Source organism: Grampus griseus (assembly GCF_964374135.1).
Source record: "Grampus griseus genome assembly, chromosome: 16".
Classification (NCBI taxonomy): Eukaryota; Metazoa; Chordata; class Mammalia; order Artiodactyla; family Delphinidae; genus Grampus; species Grampus griseus.
Genome location: NC_139010.1, coordinates 53771633 through 53780219, shown reverse-complemented (window position 1 = coordinate 53780219; position 8587 = coordinate 53771633).

The window sequence follows — 8587 nt, the reverse complement described above, 5'->3', positions numbered from 1 at the left end:
TTACAACTAAGATTTATAAAGTGCATGCTCTTATGTTGCATTATACTTTGGTGGAAAGTTAAGCAGCCTTCGATGCTTTAAGGTCACTATGATGCCACTGAGTAAATCTGTGATAAAGGACCAAGAGTGGCACCAGTAGTAGCTAACATTTATCTACTATGTGCCAGACTCTGAGCTGACTTTTTTTTTTTTTAATAAATTTATTTATTTATTTATTTTGGGCTACATTAGGTCTTCGTTGCTGCATGCGGGCTTTCTCTAGTTGCGGCAAGCGGGGGCTACTCTTCGTTGCAGTGCACGGGCTTTTCACTGCGGTGGTTTCTTTTGTTGTGGAGCACGGGCTCTAGGCGTGTGGGCTTCAGTAGTTGTGGTGCACGGGCTTAGTTGCTCTGTGGCATGTGGGATCTTCCCGGACCAGGGCTCGAACCCATGTCCCCTGCATTGCCAGGCGGATTCTTAACCACTGCATCACCAGGGAAGTCCCCTGAGCTAACTCTTTACAGGTATTACCTCATTGAATCATTAGCCCCATTTTACAGATGAGAAGTTTGAGACTTAGAAGGGGTGTAATTTGCCCAAGTTTGCATAGCTAATAAGTGGAAGATCTACTTTTCAAAGCCAGGTGGTGTTTTACCAGAAACTGCTTGGTTAACTGCCATTACTATACTGTCTCTAGACTGATTTCCCTGAAAGACACCCTGAATGCTTAGTTTCAAGTTCATGAAATGTGATAGGGAAAGCCTGAGGGATGGAGGGGTGTTCACACGGGTAGTGCCTGGGGAAGAAGCTGCTTCGGAGGGTTGAAGTGAACTTGGAGGGGAGAGTTATGTGATCTGGTGTGAGGCAGCAGCACAGCTAGGACAGAGAACAAGAATTGCTGTTGAAAGATCCAGGGTCATTGGGTTAAACCTGAAGGTTTAACCTGAACGTTAAATCTAAAGTTAAAGACAAGAATCAAAATGGAGGAGTCAGTAGCCAGGAGAAGGTGGTTCAGAACTAAGGCAGCAACCAACAAGCTCATGTATGGGAAGCTCCTTGCTTGTACTTGGGGACAAGGGACTTGAAGGTCATCAGCAGTCATGGGGCAGTGTCTCCCATATGCCTCGCTAGGGAAACACTGGGTGCCTTTTCTGCCAAGCAGCTCACACGTGCCAGGCACTCACCCTGGAGCCAGGCAGGTGATGGTGTGTAGCCGCATTCCTTTGAAGAAGGAACACTGCCATTTGTCATTGCAGTGAACCTCGATGTGGGACTCAGATGACCTTTCTATCACCGGCCCTCTAACCGTAAATAGTTTAAACAGACCATTGCCCTAGTAAGTGAAACCAATTGCTATGTATTTGTAACTTTTTTTTTTACATCTTTATTAGAGTATAATTGCTTTACAATGGTGTGTTAGTTTCTGCTTTATAACAAAGTGAATCAGTTATACATATACATATGTTCCCATATCTCTTCCCTCTTGCGTCTCCCTCCCTCCCACCCCTCCAGGCGGTCACAAAGCACCGAGCTGATCTCCCTGTGCTATGCGGCCACTTCCCACTAGCTATCTACCTTACATTTGGTAGTGTATATATGTCTATGCCTCTCTCTCGCTTTGTCACAGCTTACTGTGTATTTGTAACTTTACTTGCCCAGTGAACTCAGAATCATGGAGGGCTGGGCATTGACAAATAATGAATAATAACAATAATAATACATATTTATTGTGTATCTGCTGTATGAAGGTCTTTTAACACATTCTCCTCTTTTGCCCTAGAAAGAACAAACAAGCTAATCTTCAGAGTTACAGGGGGGAAAAAAACTCCAGGCTCCATCCAGGTCCTCTCTTTGAGCTATGCCAATGCTTCACAGTTGGAAAGGCATTTCTCAAGACTCCTTCCCATGTATGGAAGGTGATCATCCTACAGGGCGATCAGTAATGAGTTTTTAAAGCTTATTTCATATTTTACCCCATCCCACATCATCCTATTTTAATTTACTTCTGTTTTCACATGTATTCCTCTGATCTTCCTGTCTCCCTCTTATAAGGACCCTTGGGATGATCTTGGGATCACCTGGATAATCCAGGATATCTTCCCATCTCAAGATCCTTAACTTAATTACATCTGCAGAGTCCCTGTTGCCACTTAAGGTAACATACTCTTAGGTTCTGGGGATGAGGAGGTGGATGTTGCTAGGGTCCAGTGTTCAGGCAGATCTTAACCGGGAGAAGTAGTCTTGGGGCTTCACCTTGTAAAATATAGGCTCTTTTCCAAACTGATCCCTTGATAGCTGTTCTGATTTACCTTATCTTTGTTCTACTCTTTATGATATTATCATGTAATAACACAATATGTCAGGTACTATTTTATGTAACCGATTCATTTAGTGTAAGTACAGGAAGATTAAGTAATTTAAGTGGCAGAATCAGGATTTGAACGCAGGCAGTTGTTCCCTAGAGTTAATGACTATGTTGTCCTGATCATTGATGACCCAGCTTCCTCCTGAGCACCCTGGTGCTGAGTGTGGCATCTCACTTAAGCCATTTGACATCTCACAACATCTTCTTCAGACTCTGGCTCCCACAAGGATACACCAGCATGGCCTCTGCTTTGGGCCACATACACCTTCAGTCAGGCCAGAAGCCGCCTTCAGCCTCTGAGCAACTTTGGGTCAGTAACCAGATTAAACCTCTGACCCCTCAAAGCCAAGGACCAGCCCTTGGCCATGGTAACTCCACAAAGGATCAGTCCTTAAGGTCCAGCCGGATGCATTTCTGCAGACTTTACTACAGTATTCAAAAGTATTGCTTTGGGCTTCCCTGGTGGCGCAGTGGTTGAGAGTCCGCCTGCCGATGCAGGGGACCCGGGTTCGTGCCCCGGTCCAGGAAGATCCCACATGCCGCGGAGCGGCTGGGCCCTTGAGCCATGGCCGCTGAGACTGTGCGTCCGGAGCCTGTGCTCCACAGCGGGAGAGGCCACAGCAGTGAGAGGCCCGCGTACCGCAAAAAAAAAAATAGTATTGCTTTTAGAATTGGGAATGTGACTCATGCTTCTATTTTTTATTGAGTACATAGAAGCAACATTTAATGCAATTTGGTCTGAACTCTGAGCATAACTGCACTGTTGAAAGAGCAGTCATGCTCAGATTTATTAGAGGCTGGAGGCTCCGCCATACTTCCTTAAAGTTTTTCATTATTCATCTATATTAAGCTAAACACATTCTGTATGTCAGACAACACAGAGCTGCTGTTCTGATGAGACAATTTCCTTAACCCAGGATACTTAGGAAGTCCGTAGACAGGCTTCAGGTAGTCTGTGGATGCACCCATTGGTCAGCGATGTGTTTCTGAGAGGCAAGAGCCACCAGGAAACAAGCAATGAGGCTGTTATGTGCCCCAAAGATGGCGTTCATCTCTTACCAGCTGCTTTGGCCAGAGCCGCCATCACCTTTTACCTGCTCACCTGCCAACAGCCTCCTATCTGGTCTGTCTGCTTCTGCTTCTGCCTCCTACCATTTACTTTCTGTACCGCAGACAGAATAATTCTTTCACAGTGTGAGTCAGTCACATTTCGTGACTGAATCACATCCTGCTTCTATTTAAAACCCTCCAGGGGCTCCCATCTCACTCAGAAGTCCCTCCTTGGCCTGTAAGACCCTACTTCATCTGGTATCCCTGACATCTCTCACCTCTTCCCTTCCACTTTCCCTACCTTCTTGTTTTTGAATATCATGGGCATTTTTCTACTTCAGGGACTTTATACTTATTTTCCCTCAAACATTTTCCATGGTTTCATCCTCACTTTCTTTATGTTCTTGCTCAAATGTGGCCTAATCAGTATATTCTTTCCTGACAAACCTTAATTACAAAATAGCAACCCCCACTGCACGCATTCCCCAGCATTCTTTATCCTCTTTACCCCATTTTATTTTTCTCCATAGCATTTATCTCCAGCAGACTTATTGTAGACTGATTTATTGATGTGATTAATTTCTGTCTCCCCATTGAAGGCTCCATGAGGTCAGTGGTTTTGCTTGTTAACTGGTATCCGTAGTACCTAGAATAGTACCAGGCACATAGTAGGTGCTCAGTAAGCAGATATAGAATCATGGTGAAGGTGCAGCCTGGACTTTGACTACCTTGGTCTCAACCCTGACTCTGCTCTTTATTGCTCTGAGAACTTAGGCAAGTTCATTTACCTGTGGCTCTGTTTCATTATCTGTAAAATGCAGATAATAATAGTATTCACCTCCTAGTGGGGTTTAGTGTTCTTACAAGAAGAGGGAGAGAGACCAGAGCTTGCTCTCTCTCTACCATGTGAAGATATAGCAAGAAGGTAGTTGTCTGTAAGCCATGAGGAGGGCCCTCATCAGGAGCTGAGTCAGCCGGTACCTTGATCTTGGACTTCTGAGTCCCCAGAACTATGAAAAACAAATGTCTCTTGTTTGAGCCACCCAGTCTGTGGTAGTTTGTTACAGCAGTCTGAGCAGAATATGACAAGCCCCAAACTAGAAACAACCTAAATACTCATCAACAGATGAATGGATAAACAGATTGTGATGTAGCCATATAATTACTACTCATCAATTTAAAAAGGAACTATTGATACATGCAACAATGTGGATAAATCTCAAAATAACTACGCCTAGTGAAAGAAGTCAAAGTTTTAACAGAATATAAAAAGGATATATTGTATTATTCCATTTACATGTAATTCTGTAAAATGCAAACTAATCTGTAATGACAGAAAACAGATTAATGGTTGCCTGGGGACAGGGTGAGAGAGGGGAGACAGGGGTCAGGAATTCCCTGGCGGTCCAGTGGATAGGACACTCTGCGCTTCCACTGCCTGGGCCCGGATTCAATCACTGTTCGGTGAACTAAGATCCTGCAAGCCACCGGCGTGGCCAAAAAAAAAAAGAAAGAGAGAGAGAGGTGATGGACCTGTTCATTATCTTGATTGTATTGGTGGTTCATAAGTATATACTCAGGTCAAAATTTATGAAGTTGTACACTTTAGATATGTGAAGTTTATTACATACTATTAATACCTCAATAAAGCTATTTAGGAAGAAAGCAATGTACAAAAGAACATTTAAATATTGCTACCTATTGTATTAAAAGAAAGGAGAAATAAAACTTGTGGGTTTTTTCACTTACTTTTGAAAACGCTCACACACACACACACACACACACACACAATTACAATGGTTTCTTATAGGGGAAGGAGAGAATAGAATGAAAAGGAAGAGATGTTCAGCAGATTAAAGATACCACAGATTTTTTTGACATCTTCCTATCAAGAGGTGGAATCTGTGTTCCTGATTGAATATAGGCAATGGAATTCGGTGGAAGTAATAACTATGCCAGTATGCAGGCTTGGGTCTTAAGAAAGAGATTTCTCGGGCTTCCCTGGTGGCGCAGTGGTTGAGAGTCCGCCTGCCGATGCAGGGGACACGGGTTCGTGCCCAGGTCCGGGAAGATCCCACATGCCGCGGAGCAGCTGGGCCCGTGAGCCATGGCCGCTGAGCCTGTGAGTCCGGAGCCGTGCTCCGGAACGGGAGAAGCCACAACAGTGAGAGGCCTGCGTACCGCAAAAAAAAAAAAAAAAAAAAGAGAAAGAGCTTTCTCTTACTGTCTCTAGGGACAGTGGCTCTTTGGAGCCCTGAAATGCCATGTAAGAAACAAGTACTATGAGGTTGCTATATTGCTAGGAAGCCCAAGCTAGTCATGAGGATAAGCCATATTTATATACACATGGGGGAGGTACCCGGACAGTTCCCAGCTGTTCCAGCCTCCCGCATTCAAATCATCCTTGCTGAGGTCTCAGACATTGTAGAGCAGCATCAAGGCTTCGGTGCTGTGCCTTTTCTGAATTTTTGACCCACTAAATCATGATAAATAATAATAAATTATTGTTTTAAGCCTATGGTAGTTTTTTATGCAACAATATCATTAAGACTTCTCCGAGTGTGTGTTTTATTTTACTTATCTAATACAGTGTAATGGCTCAAACTTAGTGGCTTAAAACAATGACAGTTTATAATTTCTCATGATTCTGGCGTGGTTCTTTTGCTCCATGAGGTGTCGGTTGGAACCACTCCTATGTCTGCCTTAAGCTGGAAGCTCTACTTGGCCTCATTCTTCATGTGGTGCCTCATTCTCCCAGGTCTTTCTATGTGGTCTCTATCTCCAGCAGGATAACCTGTACTTTCTTACAGCTTTATGGCTTAGTTCTAAGGAGTGTTCCCAGGAGACAAGTCCCAACAAGAGCTAATCAAGCTTCTACTTGGTCTTGCTTGCTAGGGTCCCAATGACCACAGCAAGTCATATGGCCAAGTGTACTGTCAATGTGAGAGAAGACTACACAGGCATGGAAAACAGAGTTCATACTGATATTTTAAAGGGGGGATATAGCTCATTTATACAGAGGTATATCAGCTAATCTGTAAAAAGGAATAATAATTGGATTAACAATACCATTTGTAGGGACCCCTGGTGGCGCAGTGGTTAAGAATGCCCCTGCCAATGCAGGGAACACGGGTTTGACCCCTGGTCCGGGAAGATCCCACAGAACAACTAAGCCCATGTGCCACAAATATTGAGCCTGTGTGCCACAAGTACTGAAGCCCGTACACCTAGAGCCTGTGCTCCGCAACAAGAGAAGCCACCACAATGAGAAGCCCGTGCACCGCCACGAAGAGTAGCCCCCGCTCGACGCAACTAGAGAAAGCCTGCGCACAGCAACGAAGACCCAACAGCCAAAAGTAAATAAATAAATAAGTAATTAAAACAACAACAACAACAGCAAAATACCATTTGTAGCCACCAATGTAGTAACTAATTAGGAAGTGTTGTCAAGGAATCCCAAACCCTCTGGGTGAAATATTGTTGGGGAAAGAGATAGTCACACAGTCTCCGAGTATCACCTCTATAGATTAATTATTAATTACAAAGGGAAAAGCTACTTTCACAACAGACAGTACTTTAACCCAGTGATGAAACTTAGCATGACCAGTAACTGGACAACCTGACATCATGTGCTTCCTGGTGAGATGCGGTGAGGAGCGCACGTATAGTGCTCTTGACCAAAATGTTTGACCTGAATTTAATCATGGGAATACAATGTGGCAAATCCAGCATGTGAGATATACTATGAAGCAATTGGTCAGGACTCTTCGAATAAAAGTCAATCTCTGAAAGAGTTAAACATATGGCAGGGCATTTTTCTAGACCAAAAGAAAGCTAAAAGATGTGACAGAGAAATGCAATGTGTGAACCTTGATTGAATCCCAAATTTTAAAAAGCACCTTTAGAAGATAGTTTGGAATTACTGGGGGAAATATGCTTATGTACTGTATATTAGATACTATTTTGTATCAATGTTAAATTTCTTGTGTATGGCAGTGGTATTTTGGTTATGTAGGAGACACATGATTGAGTATTTAAGCATCAGGTATTATGATATCTGGAACTTTCAGATGGTTCAGCAAAACGAAATTGTGTGCTATGTGAGAGAGAGGGAGTGTGCGAAAGAGAGACAAAGAGAAAGAAAGAGAAAAAGCAAGTGTGGCAAAATATTCACAATTAGTGGATCTAGGTGTAGGGGATATAAGGATATTATTCTCTCAACTTCTCTGTAAATTTAAAACTGTTAAATTAAATAGTTGGAAAAAATAGAAAAATAAACAGTTCAAGAAGAACAAATACCATTTTATGCCTATTAAACCAATTCCTCCCACTTCACTGTGCTTTGTTTTTTAAAATAACACCCAGTACTGCCAAGGTTGTGGGAAGCTGGTAAGCTGACTTGCCAGTGGCATGACCGTAGGCTCAACCTATGTGTACCAGACTATAGCTGTGCTTACCAAGTAGAGAAGCACATTCATCCTGGCTGAGGCTGTTATTGCCCTGAAGACTTTTTTCTCCAGGAATTAGACTGACAAAAGTAAATACTATGCCTGAAAATTGGAAATGGAAACAACCCAAATGTCTAACAATAAGGGTTAGCCTTAGGAAATTATGCTCTACCACTAGATGGAATATTATGCAAATAAGAAACATCAGTTTTAAGACTTCCTAAAATGAAAAACAAGAGATCATGGTTAGTATTTTGTTCTTTAAAAAAAAAAAAGAATGCAAAACTGTGTGATTCTAACTTTGGGAGGAAAAAGCATGAATATATATGAACCAAGACTAACAGGTAGTATGCAGACATTAGAGTCACTGTATTATGGTGTCAGAATTATGAATGAGCTTTTCTTTAAAGTCATTTAAGACAACTGCAGTTTATGAAGTAAAGAAAAAATAATCTCAATGAAATTAAATGTGTTTCTATATAAACTTTCACAGAATGGTAAATAAAGGCATCATACTTTAGTGTATTCTGGTTGTGTGGGTAGTCTAAAGATCAAATGACAAATTAGTTAAACTTCAAAAAATATTTATGCCAAAGGTATGGACTGGAAGGAAAGAAAAAAACTCAAAACCATGTGCCAATGTGGTAGGCTCCTGAACGTTTTTATTTCTCTTGATATTATTATTTTATCAGTACATTAAAAATAATTTAAACAAGAAACAAATAATGAAACATATAGTCCGCAT